The sequence below is a fragment of the Eublepharis macularius genome, chromosome 10 (assembly GCF_028583425.1).
Source record: "Eublepharis macularius isolate TG4126 chromosome 10, MPM_Emac_v1.0, whole genome shotgun sequence".
NCBI classification, from domain to species: domain Eukaryota; kingdom Metazoa; phylum Chordata; class Lepidosauria; order Squamata; family Eublepharidae; genus Eublepharis; species Eublepharis macularius.
In genome coordinates this window covers 18,422,425-18,436,195 of record NC_072799.1, presented here as the reverse complement: position 1 = coordinate 18,436,195, position 13,771 = coordinate 18,422,425, and the positions used below count along the sequence as shown (strand labels likewise).

The window sequence follows — 13,771 nt, the reverse complement described above, 5'->3', positions numbered from 1 at the left end:
AATAAATTTCTCTGCCCCCAGGCAAAGTTCTTTCACGTCCCCCCTCCCCGCCAGTTGTCTTTCCTTTAAACTAAAAATCCTAAACTCCTTAGTTCAGTGATACTCACTCACTGGCTCAAGAGCCATATGTGGCTCTTTGATGAGCCATCTCTGGTTGTTCTGAGCACTGTTCTCCAATGTGACGCTTGCCCCATGTCTCAGGAAAGCAGGCAAGGCCCGTGCCTGATGCGGCTAGTGGTTGGTGGGTGTTTCCCACCTTGAAACAGCTGCCACCAGAGGAATGGGTAAGCTGCAAGCTTCCCTGAGGTGCAGGCCTTATGCCAAGGATGGAAATGACTGTTTTGATTGAGGGTAGGTACAACCAGGGCTCATTTTGCAGGGGAATGCGCAGGAACGCAGTTCTGGCAGTTCCCCAAAGAGGTCACATGTCAGGTGGCCCCACCCACCTGACTCTTGGCCATTTTGAGCTCATTTCAGCCTGGACTGGGGCTGAAACGGCCCGGATCGGGCCTCTTGATGGGTGGTAGATCACTCTCCCACTCAGCAACAGCCCAATCCTGACCATTTTGGGCCCCTTTTCGGCCATTTTCAGCCCCTTTTGCCATTTTGGGCCCAATTTCGGCCCTGAATGGTCAGGATTGGGTCCAAAACAGCCAGGATAGGTGATGTCAGGGGGTGTGGCATATGCAAATCAGTTATGCTAATGAGCCACTTCCTGAGATGGCAAGGGGTGTGGTATATGCTAATGAGTTATGCTAATGAATTATGCTGATGAGTTCCTCCAGCTCTTTTTCTATGGACTGACCCCTGGGTACAACTGTGGCTTTCCATGAGAGTGCCTGTGGCTCTCCTTTGCCCGTTCTTCAGTTGCCTGATCATTTCACAGTTGCCCTTTTCTGAACCTTTTCCAGTTCTACAACATCCTCAAAAACTCTGCATACGTGAACACAACTTGAAAACTACCTTAGCAAATAATTAACATACAGGGAACACAAAGTATAAAAGCAAGTTAAACATAAAGGATGAAATCTGCAGAGATCCAATCAGTATTCACCGGCGCATGGCACTTAAGTAGGAGAAGAAGATTAGAGTCCAAAGCTTAATATGCAAACTCTTGGGGTCAGAGATTTTTGAATGTTGTTTTAAAAATATTTTAAAATGACCATGATGATGCTCAATCAACAAACAAACAGTAAAGCAAATTCTAACACCATTTCTTAACCAGCAATGAATTCCTTTGTCCACTCAGGGTGGGAATTTAATCATGTAATTTTAAAACACACTACTTTTTGGAAAAGGCTTATTTTTCAATAGATACCACATAATTTAAAGCATTTCTCACACATGACCTCAGTAACCCTTACAACAACTCTGAAAAGTATAACAGATTTTTTAAAAAAAATTCACAGAACAGTATTTATTTATTAATTTTAAACAGTTCTGTGTTGCCTTCCTACCCAACTCAGGTTCCTCAGGGTGGTGAACATTGAAACATTCCAAACTTTAATACAGCAACACAATTAAATAAAACATATATTCATAAACATCATCCCCATTATCCATATTGGGGGGTTCTGCCTGTCTTGCCCAAGACCATCGAATAAGTTCATGGAAAAAGTGAATTTAAACTTCTTCCCACATGAAAATACCTTTGAACAGATGTAGTGTCATCATTTAAGTGCCACAGGATTTTTGTCCAGTAGCACCTTAGAGACTAAGATTTTCAGAGTATGAGCTTTTGAGAGTCAGAGCGCCTTTCTTCTGACTCTTGAAAGCTTATACCCTGAAAATCTTGTTGGTCTCTAAGGTGCCCCTGGATTCAAATCCTGCTGTTTTACAGCAGACCAACATGGCTACCTACTTGAAACTAACTTAATGATTTAAATGTTAGATGGGGACGGAAGAGAACTAGGTTCAAGTCTCCATTTGGACCATGAAACTCCCTGGGTGATAGGGTTGCCAACTCTGGATTGGGAATTCCCAGAGATCTGGGGACATAGCCTGAGGAAGGATTTGAACAGAAATGTGACACCATAGAGTCCACCCTCTGAAGCTGCCATTTCCCTTGGGTGAAGTGACCTCTATATACTCTGGAGATCAGTTGTAGTTTCTAGAGAACTCTGGGCCCTGCCTGGAGGTTGGCAACCCTACTAGGTGACTTTGGATCAGACATTCTCTCTCAACTATTTCACAAGGAATAAAAAATGGGATTCTCCCCATCCACATATGCCAGCCTGTTACTTAGGGCCAAACTACAAGTGACGAATGACACAGGTTGGACACTTGTCAGCTTCCCTCAAGTTTTGATGGGAAATGTAGGCAGCTTGGCGGAATGTTGGACAAGTGACAGTTGAAAAGTCCATTGGACAGCAGTTGGAGAGCCAAGCTGCAGGACCAGGATGCCTACATTTCCCATCAAAACTTGAGGGAAGCTGACAAGTGTCCAACCTGTGTCATTTGTCACTTGTAGCTTGGCCCTTAGAAGAAGGAAGGAATAAAGGAACGAATGAAAGAATAACATGCAACTCTCCTAATGCAAAGCATCTGTAAAGCACTTATTAAGGGCACAGTCTTATGGGTCAGTTCATTATGTGGCCCCACTGTTCATTCACTATGCACCAGAACTTCTTCACATGAATGGGTTGTACACTAAGTACACTTCCTATGGCAAACACAGGTTTGCTTCCATATAATGTGCAAAAACAGCTAAAGTAGACATGTGGGTGAGAACAGATTTATACCTGTTTCACAACAAGCGAGTGCCTTACTTTAACTTCTTACTTAAGGCTTTATCTTAAAGTACATCTTATTTGTAAAAGCAACAGACTGCTGTCTGGGGGTGGGGAGGGGGGAGAATTCCTCGTGGAATGCAATTCACTCTAGATAAATTGATGCATTTTCTTGCATGAAAGATAACTTGGATTGCTCAACAGAATACAAGCAACTGTAATATTTCCTTATCAGTTTTTCTTAAATAAGGCAGACTGGTTCTGGAAACACAATGGAAGTTGAAAAACTTGCATTAAAAGTAAAATAGGAGGCCAGCTCCCATATAAATTTTGCTTCCACGCAGGAGTTTCTGGATGTGTTCCCAAGGTGGCAAAGAGATGAAAAGCACCATCCGTACATTTCGGCACTCTCTCATGAGGAGCTGTCCAAAATCCCTAGAACATTCCTGGAATACCAAGCAAGTATTTGGAACAGATCTATGCCCCTAGCAAGACTTACTCTGAAAGCAATTCAGGAGGGCAACCTCAGTTAGAAGTTAGCAAAACAGCCCTCTGGGCCTTAGAAACTTTTGCTCCTTGATCATCTTTTCTGAAAATGTGTATCTCCCCCCAACTTTCCAGCCCCCCAACCTTAAACGACTTCTCACTTACAATCATGGATCGGCCAGCAGAGTCACCAGCACAGGTACCAGGCCCTGCAACAGACCCAGATGCCAGCTCTGCCCCTATATCTACCCAGGGAATACAATTACAGGACCCAATGGCATCAACTACACTGTCTCTGGCTCTTACAGCTGCTCATCCTCCAATCTGATATATGCCCTCATGTGCCAACAATGTCCTTCTGCTCTGTACATTGGACAAACCAGCCAACCTCTACGCAAAAGAATAAATGGACACAAATCTGACATTAGAAATGGAAACGTCCAAAAACCAGTGGGAGAACACTTCAATCTACCAGGACATTCCACCAAAGACTTAAAGGTCGCTGTGGTTCAACAGAAACTTTTCAAAAACAAAATCCAACGGGAGGCTGCTGAATTGGAATTCATATGCAAATTTGACTCTGTCAAGCTGGGACTGAATAGAGACTTCTGAAATGCAGGCCCGTACTATTGGGGAAAACATAAAAATTACCCCAACGGCAGTTGCAGGGGCCATTTGAGTCCAGTAAAAGCCAGCGTAACATACTGGTTAAAGTGCTGGAGTAGGGTCTGGGAGACCTGGGTTCAAATCTCTGCTCTGCCACAGTGTCTCCCTCAGTCTAACCTACCCCACAGGGTCTTTGTGAGAATCAATTAAGGAAGGGACAGCCATGTGTGCTCCTTAGGGAAAGGAGAGCAGAAAAGTGCACTAGATAGACAGAAAGAGGCAAAAGAGAAGATGCGAAAGAGCTGCCTGTGCTGTCGACCATGCTGTCTTAAAAGATCCCCCCTCTCCACCTGCTATTCAGCAATAAAACACACTGAAAAGTAGGTAAAGGTAAAGATAGTCCCCTGTGTGAGCACCAAGTCATTACTGACCAATGGGGGGACGTCGCATCACGATGTTTTCTTGGCAGATTTTTTACGGGGTGGTTTGCCATTGCCTTCCCTGGTCATCTACACTTTACCCCCAGGAAACCGGGTACTCATTTTACCAACCTTGGAAGGATGGAAGGCTGAGTCAACCTTAAGCCGGCTACCTGAACCCGGCCTCCACCAGGATCGAACTCAGGTTGGGAGTGGAGTGGGGCTGCAGTACTGCAGCTTACCACTCTGCGCCACGGGGGCTCCTGACAATGGAAAGTAAATCACAAATATTCCAGCATTCCTTCTCAGTGATATATTTTTTTTCTGGTTGCCATATTGATCCTTGCTAAAAATTCCATTTTGGGCAACAAAAGAATTGTTGAGTCAAGTGTACAAACAGAGAAAGACCACTCAAGAAAAAAGTAGCTTGTATCTCAAGTGTCACACCACCATGGCACCTAGAAATTTCATTGTGGCACTTAAGATTTTCAGCCATCATTTGCTGCAAGTGTTTCTTGGTGATTCTCAGCAGAAGTACAAAACTTACTTAGGCAAAGGATAGAGGTTAGCTTTTAGTTGGAATGACGACCAAGGTTACCTCATATTTATTTATATACTACATTGTTTTTGTTATAGCTTTAAAAAAAATGACAAGCAACTGTGAAGAGTTTAGAATCAGATTCTGTGGTGGCAATAATGAGAAAGTATTGTCATTAAAATATAAAACCCTGAGAGCTGAAAAATAAATCTGGCTCCTAAAATTTTGGGGTGGGACCTATAGCCAAAGAAAATTTGTCAAGTCCTGTTGTCCCTTAAACTATACCTGAGGGACCACGGACTCCCCCAGGAGCAAAATTTCAGGGTGGGGGGTCCTGTGGACTATAGTGGAGGGGAAGATGAAAACTTCCACTCTACATATGGATCTTATTGGATACAAGCCAGTAAGGTTTGCAGTGTTTCTTGAGTCCCGACATTTTTTCCCAGAGTACAGAACAGAGATCACAACAGGAACACAGACATGTATAATGTCTTAGTAAAGGTTTGCTTATCTACTTGTTAACGGAAGAGATGATCATGATTATTTTGGTTTATTTTTGTGTGGGGGAGTCCTCATGTTATCTCTGTAACTGTGAAGTGTTATGGCTCAACTGCCTCTTTTTGTCTTGTGTGGGGTGAGAACTATTTCATGAAAAGAAACCACCAACTTTGGCAATATGAGTACATTTGTGGTTCAGTAACACTTGGTATCAAACAACATACCATTAAGCCACAAGTCAAAGCATAACATGCAAAAGGGCCAAAGTTTCGAGACCTTTAAATGTCGTACTTCTCGCCAGCTGGCTCATTTTCCAGTTCTAATACTGGGGTCTTGAATTCTGGAAGCTTTTGTTCTTTTCTAATCCAAACCTTTGCACTGAATGGGAAGACAAGTAAAATCCCATCTATCCACACTACTTAAGAAGATGAACCACTAAAAGGAGGATTGAAATGTTTTACAATTTTTGCTATGTGCCAATTCCATATCAAGAGGCCAACGGGAAGACTGAGGAAGTAACATGAGGCAGGAAAAGATATTGGCTCAGTTCAGATATGAAAATGAAAACCATGGTTTATTTTAATTATGATTTATTTGCACAGCATCCACATGTGGTTGGATACCGGGTTATCACGGTGCCACAGCCATCATTCATTACTGGACAGTCTTGTCCACAAGTGAGTTGAGACAAATTGCATCAACAGCACATCATCCAACAATGTGTGTGTGCTGGCCAGGAATCAACCCACAGACAATCACTGAAATCCTAGTGCGATTCTGGTTTCAATGCCTTTGTTCTGGCCAGGGGTCTCACAGGAGTATGTGCAGATGAAGTTGGGGAACAAGACAGAATGAAGCCAGGTTTGCCTGTACATCACACATGGCCATAGTTCAGATTAACTGTGGATAATAAACCAAACTTCAAACCATGGCTTGAGATCCTGATATGATGGACCATAACTAGAGGTGGGCATGAACCAAAATATGAAGCAAATTTCATCACGAACCAGGCCGTTTTTTGTTTTGCACACTAGTGGTTCATCGAAGGGCATGTCTGATGAACCGCGACGATTCTTAGGTCAGTTCATTTTGGGGTTCATAACTGCAGACAGTCTAGTGCCGATCAATCAGTTTCCTAGGCAATGGTGGGGATGGGCTTTCTGCATACCTTCTGCTGCCCCGGAAGTGATGTATTCACGAACCCATTCGCAAACCAGGCAATTTCATGCCGGTTCATGAATCACGATGAACCACGAACCGCAATGAACCGCCATTTTCCTGGTTCATGCCAATCTCTAACCATAACCAATCATAATTAGCAAAGCAACCTTCATACAGTTAAAATAAGCAAACTGTAGATTCACATTATGTCTGAACTGAACCAGTATCACACAGCTAATGTTTGGCCACAATATGGAATTTATCAAATTAATGAAAAGGGTGTGTGTGTGATATAGTGGTTAGAGTGTCAGACTAGGACCTGGGACACTCCAGATTCAAATCGCTGCTCTGCCATGGAAGTTTGCTGGGGGATCTTGGGCCAGTCACATGCTCTCAGCATAACCTACCGCAAAGGGATGTTGTGAGGATAATACGGAGGGGGGGGTGGTATAAGCCACTTTGGGCCACCACTGGGAAGAAATACTGGGTATAAATTAAGTAAATAAATGAATTGTGCCCTGTTAATAACCCCCACTGCCCCACTGCACCAAGCTGGATACAAAGGATACTTGGGACCGCTCTGGCCCTCCCAGTATTCCGTTTAGATCCACTATTCACCCCTCTTCTGCAAGACCTTCCTGCACAACCAGGTTCTTTCTCAGGAAAAAAATCCATCCCACACTATCCACACTTTTTCACACCCTTTTGATGTGGGAAATAATCACCAGCAATTATAGGGTAGAGAAAAAATGCTTCTTCCCTCAATCGTTGTGGTTACTGCATAAAACGCAAGTACCATGAACATCTACGAAACATTGCTTGGAAAAGAATTCCTAGTGACCAACCCAAATCAAGCACCACCACCCTGCCTCTCTCTCTGTCTCTCTCTTTCATACACACACGTTTTGTTTCAATTTACTTTCCTCTAAATATCTGGAGAATACAAACTTCTCCACCGCACAAGTGTGCAAGCTCAGCAAGATTTCTTATTTTGAGGAGAGGAAATTACCACTGGATGAACTCTTTGTTTTCATTTTGCTTTATTTGTTTTTTCCAAATTCTTCAGAGACTACATTCTCCCCTGTGGTTCAATCACTGCACGACAACACACATTTAGCCATTTGTTTAAGGGATAAACAACCTCGTCCCTAGTTGCAGGGGCAAAATCTCTCCCTCCCCCACCATTTTAATGAAAAGTTGGTTGCAAGAGTATCACGCAACAGCTAAAATGTGCTTGCATACTTACAGAGATTCCAAGAAAAGTCCTAGTTTGGGCCAATAGAAGGCCAAACGGAAGGCCAATTCACACATCATAATTCCTGGTGGCCACCACTGATAGCCACCCTTAAATTTCCGTAATGATGCAAGCTGCAGGTCCCTGAAGTAATCTCAGGTCAGAAAAGTAGTGTAGTGGGAAATAGGCCTTAGCCCCTTCTCCCGCAGTCCTGATCTGAACTGGTCCCTCACACACCTAGGAATCAAGTTCTTGGAAGGAAACGTTCAGTACATGTTCGGTCAAATGCATCCGGCAGCCACTAGGCCTTTATAACGTGCGCATTCGCTTGATTCATTTCAAGGGAAACACAAGGATCCTAACTTTGTGTTTCTCCTCCTAATACAAGAGTAAGGAATCTGCAGAGACAATTAGTAAGTGCTTAACCTTTTGCCCACAGGGCAATTGTACCCTGTCTACGCCCCACCCCAGTTCTTTTAGATTCTTTCCTTCAGCTCACTCCAAAAAAATAATTGAACCTGGTTCAAAAGAAACAGCCAGGGATGGGGAGAGAACTGGAGAAAATGCAGAAAAGAATCAGCAGGTAGGGAAGGAAAATGTTTCTCCTGCTTGCCACACCTTCCTGCCAATCCCTCATACTTCTGTTCTCTGCAAAGAGGGGACTGGTGCCCCCACATCTGGAAACATGTTTATGTTCCACAGCAACAGGGACTAATGCCCTCTTTCCCCATCACAGCATGCTTTTGAGACAGTGGGAGTGCGCTCAGGGGCTAACTCCACATATAAAGCTGACTTGCCCAGAATCCCTTTAGTATTGTCTATTCTGACTGGCAGTGGCTGGTAAAGATCTGAAGGAGAGAAAGGTCTTACCAACACCAGTTGGCAATGCCAAGGAGTGCACTTGGTTCCTTCTGAATGAAAGACACCTGCTCTGCCATTGAGCCCCCTCTCTGAGGGCCAAGCTACATGTGACAAAAGGCACAGGTTGGACACTTGTCAGCTTCCCTCAAGTTTTGGCGGGAAATGTAGGCAGCTTGGCGGAATGTTGGACAAGTGACAGTTGAAAAGTCCATTGGACAGCAGTCAGAGAGCCAAGCTGCAGGACCAGGATGCCTACATTTCCCATCAAAACTTGAGGGAAGCTGACAAGTATCCAACCTGTGTCATTCGTCACTTGTAGCTTGGCCCTTAGACGTACAAAAGCACCGAAAACCAACCCAGACAACTTTCTTGAAGGAGAAAAACAGCAAGCGGAAGGCACTCTTAATCATTTCCAACCCTGAAGCTGCTGTTTCAAAGCTCAAAACCTCTCTCTTGTGAGGACAAACACACATTTTGAACCCTGACAGGGGAAGGTGGGGGAAAGAAACACCTTGGGGAAGAAGGGAAGGAAGGGGAAACCTGTAAGTGGAGAATAAATTAAGCATTTCCTCTCTCTGTTTTGCTTCTTTACTTCCAGTTTCTTCCTCTGGAAGCAGTTTTGTCTTTGGAAAGTGTCAGGATTATTGTGCTTTATGTCAGACCCCCCTCAGAGACTGGCTAGAAAGGGCCTGCAGATAAAAGGCAAATATAGGCCATGCAAGATGGACTCTGGTAGCAAAAGCAGAGGGTATCTGAGGAGTCCAGTAGCACTGCACACCAAAGCTTATTTTGAAAGCTACGGCATGTCCAGCAATGTCTGAAGAAACAGCAGAGTCTTGCTGAGCATGGGCTGAATACTTCTATTACGCAACTGATTATTGACTGCCACAAAAAATACCTGGGGACAGGTCTTCCACTATTGATTTCTAAGAAGCCAGAATATCATTCTCCCCCTGCCCTGCCACACATTTCTTGTTAAAACAGTAAACATCTAGAGGTGCAGTTTGGTAGCCATGTCCACCCCAATATAGGGGACCACAGAAATTATTGTAATAACCCACAGCTGTATCTGAAGAAAGGAGCTGTGACTCACAAACGCTCATACCCTACTACAAATTTTGTGACTCTTATAGGTGCTACTGGACTCTTGCTCTTTTCTACTGCTACAGACAAACACGGCTACCCGTTTTGACCCATCCACAGACCCAAAAATGCTCTGTTTAATGGAAGAAAGTTATCTAGTACTGATCTCAAGGACTATACAGAGCAAGAGTAGTGCAGCGGTCAGAGTGTCAGATGAGGACCTGAGAGACCTGCGTTCAAATCCCCACACAGTTAAGAACCTCAGCCCTCATAGGGTTGTTGTAAGAATAAAATGGGAGAAGGGAGAACTACGTACATTGCCCTCAGCCACCTGGAGAATGGGCAAGATAACTAATTGATCGATCAATCTGAAGACTGCCAGAAACGAAAAATACTCCTGCCTCCCTTGTCAATTAGTCTGCCAATCCTAACAAGAGGTGGTGGCTGTTTTCCTTTGTAAAATATGTCGTGAATTTTTCCAGATGCAAACAATCAAAACAGCAGCAGAAAGTCTGGCACAAATCCGGTGTCTCTGATTAATCCAGTCACACTGCAACCACAACCCCATAACATGCCATGTTTCAAAAGCTGGGTAAACACATCAACTTCACTCCATAAAGAGGCTTTAAACACACCAATAGCTGCCAACCAGCTCCAGCCCTGCAGTTTTGGATGCCCTACATTTAATTCTGGATCCACCCATCACACAAAACCGGTTGCCCCGTTTTAAATTCCCAACAAACCGGCGGTGCACAGAGCTGCTCCTGGCGGTTCTCTATGAAGCCACTGCCTTTGTTGTTTCAAACATGCAATTTAGGGAAGATGACACACTTGCCAATATGAGAGAGAGATTATGCCGTGGTTTTGCGGAGGTGTTGATCACAGGCAGATAAATATCAAAATGAAACCCATATAATTTCTCATCACTCCCCAGTAGATTTCTCCTTCGATTTCCCCCTTTCTCCCACAATAGTCCCTTGTCTCCAGTTCTCTACTAACTTCACCAGCACAACTCCAGACATAGATAATTTACAGTGCAATCCTATGCAGAGTTACTCTAACTGGAGTGCATTGGATTGCACTATTTAAAGAGTCAAGGGCTGGCACATTGATGTCTTCAGAAAAAGCCTGGTAGAAATTATTGGGAATTCATCTCATAAAGTCTGGGCGTTTTAACTTACACATTTCAATATTATTATAAAAAATCCTCTACATTTACTGCTTTGTCAGCCTCAAAACTTCAACGATGAGGTTTTTGGACAGGAAATAGTGGGACACCATAATCATAATGAGAGAAAAACTGCTTGCTTCCCAGTGCAGTCCTTCTCCCTTTTCCTTCTTCTTAAGAGACACCAAATTTTCCACAATCATTAAAAACAAGAGACACAAACACACAGGCCAGCTGCTTGAAAGAAACAGAGATACAAAATGGACCATGAAAGAAAAGAAATGTGCCCAATTCTCCCCACCACCTCTCCAACAGGCACATGTGCCTCGAAGTATCATGAGAGTCTGCAAACCTCTCATTTACGAGTTAATCAAAACGCTGATCCCAACTCGAAGGAAAGCCACACACACTTATCTCCACTCTCCTCCCAAACCTTCACAAACCAGAGGTGTAATTACTACATGCCAAGATCCCTGTAGGGCACATCAATAAGGAAATTGATTTTGCAGAACCCAAAAATCACAGCCTGGGCACCTTTCCCATGTGCACCTTCCAAATACAGCACTCCTGGCGGTTTGCCTCACAGGTCACCCACCCCCTTCCCTCAGCCCTCCTTCTGAAGTCGACCACAGAAGATGCCCCAACATCTCCCTCCAATTAACTGATACCGCTTCAGAAATTTGTTCCTCTGTAGGGTTGCCAACTTCAGGTTGGGAAATTCCTGGAGATTTTGGGGTGGAGCCTCAAGAGGGAAGGATTTGGGGAGGGGAGAAACCCAGTGGTCTATAATTCCAGAGTCCACCTTCCAAAACAGCTTTTTTTCTCCAGGAAGATAAGTTTGGGGTAGGTAGCAGTGTTGGTCTGCAGTAGAACAGCAAGATTTGGGTCCAGTGGCACTTTAGAGACCAGCAAGCTTTTCAGGATAGTTGCTTTCCAGAGTCAGAACCACATCTGAAAAAGGGAGCTCTGTCCCTTGAAAGCTCTTATCTTGAAAAACTTGTTGGTCTCTAATTTGCCACGGGATCCAAATCCTGCCACTTTCTCCGTGGGAGCGGATCTCTACGGCCGGTTCTAATTCCGGGAGATCTCCAGCCACCACCTGGAGGTCGGCAAGCCCAGCACTTCCCCAGCTCTTCATTTCCTCCCCCTCCAGAAATCCCCCCTCTGGATTTCTCCAGATCTCAGGAGAAAACCCCATACAGAAGAACACAAACCCCCTCCAAGTTTCACTGCATCGCATCCGTCAATATAGCAGCCAAGCAACCAACTTACTCTCTTTGGAGGTGGCCCCACACATTCAAGGGGAGAGGAAAGGATGCGGGGAGTGGACCGAGCTGCCCCCCTTTCCCCTAGGCGAGAGCTACAAAGCCAGGCGGAGGGCAGCCCAGCCCCTTCCTCCCGCCCCTCCGGGCAGACTTACTCACCGGTTAGAGAGGCGGTCCCGGCGCGCTGGGGAACGGGGGTCTCGCCCTCTCCCCTCTCCCCCGCAACTGGAATCTGCAGCAGAGCCGGCCGGGGGGGCCCGCATCTCCTCCCCGCTGCTACTCCGCCGGCTCCGAATCCCCCCTCGCCCGCCTTGCGCCGCCCGCCGCTTTTTGTTTGGCAAGGAGGAGAGGGGAGCCGCTCCACACGCGCGCTCTTCTCCGGCTTCCCAAGAATAAGCAGGCAGGCAGGGAGGGGAAGGCGAGCCGGGGGCTCGGCCGGCTCAGTCCCCCCCTTGCCTTGCTTTCCTTCCGTCCCTCCCCGCCTCAGCTCCCGGGAGTGCGTGCGCGTCTCTACCGCTGCCTCTCCGCGGCTGTAACCATTGTAACCAGCGGCGCAGCCGCCCCCGCCTCGCCACTCCGCCGCGCACGCCCCTCTGGCCGCGGGGAAGCTGCTGACACAGGCGGGTTGGGAGCTCTCCGCGTCCGTCCCGCCCCGTTCTGGGGCCCTGGCAGGGCTCTGGTTACTAAGCCAACCCGCCAGGCCTGCTCGCTGTTGCCGCGGAGAGCAGCCTCCGCCTGCGAGCCTCTAGCCAAAGCCCCGGCTGCCGGGCTGCTTTGGCTGCGCTTTGCGCGGCTCCTGTGCTAAGACTCTCGCGACCAGGCCGGGCCTTGGCTTTTCTCAGCTGGAAGGCCCTCTGGATTTAGGAGTGGGGACTCTCCATGTGTTTTTTTTTAAAAAAGGCAACAAAAGGCCTAGGGTTAAAGTTGCCAGCTCCAGGTTGGGAAATTCCAGGAGATTTTTGGGCAGGGGGACCTGAAGAGGATGGGGTTTGGGATGGGGAAGGACCTCAGAGTGGTATAATGCCATGTAGAGAGTACCCCTTCCAAAGCAGCCGTTTTTTCCTCCCAGGAGAAAAGAGTCCAGTGGCATCTATAAGACTAGCAACATTTGTGGTAGGGTAGGAGCTTTCGTGAGTTACAGCTCACTTCTTCAGATATCTGAGGTATCTGTGACTCAGGAAAGCTCACATCCTGCCACAAATATTGTTAGTTTTATAGATGCTACTGGACTCTTGCTTTTTTCTACTGCTACAGACAGACTAACATGGCTACCCATCTTGATCAGTTTTTTCCAGGGGAGCTGATCTCTGTGGCCTGGATATCTGCTTCGGGTGCAGTAGCTCTGTAGGGACCAACTAGATTTTCAGGGTATGAGCTTTCAAGAGTCAAAGCTCCCCCTGGAAATCTAGTGGGTCTCTAAGGTGCTACTGAGCCCAAATCTTGTTCTTCTGCTACTAGGGTTGCCAGGCCCAGGTTGGGAAATTCCTGGAGATTTTAAGGGTGGTGCCTGGAGAGGGTGCAGTTTGGGGAGGGGAGGGGCCCTCAGAATGCTATAATGCCATAGAGTCCACCCTCCAAAGCTGCTATTTTCTCCAGGGGAATTGATCTCTGTCACCTGGAGATCAGTTATAATTCTGGGACATCTCCAGCCACCACCTGGAGGCTGCCAACCCTATCTACTGCAGACCAACATGGCTATCCACCTGAAACTATCTTCATGGAG

At 46.0% G+C, this 13,771-nt stretch overlaps 1 protein-coding gene across 1 annotated transcript in view; it reads right to left on the bottom strand.

Moving 5' to 3' along the window:
• Window positions 1–12,544, bottom strand: part of PTPN13 (protein tyrosine phosphatase non-receptor type 13) — a 195,898-nt gene extending 183,354 nt beyond the window's left edge. Inside the window, exon 1 of the mRNA XM_054989766.1 lies at window positions 12,208–12,544. The gene's annotated coding sequence lies outside the window, so the exon portion shown is untranslated. The remainder of the gene's footprint in view (window positions 1–12,207) is intronic.
• Window positions 12,545–13,771: the final 1,227 nt, after the last annotated feature.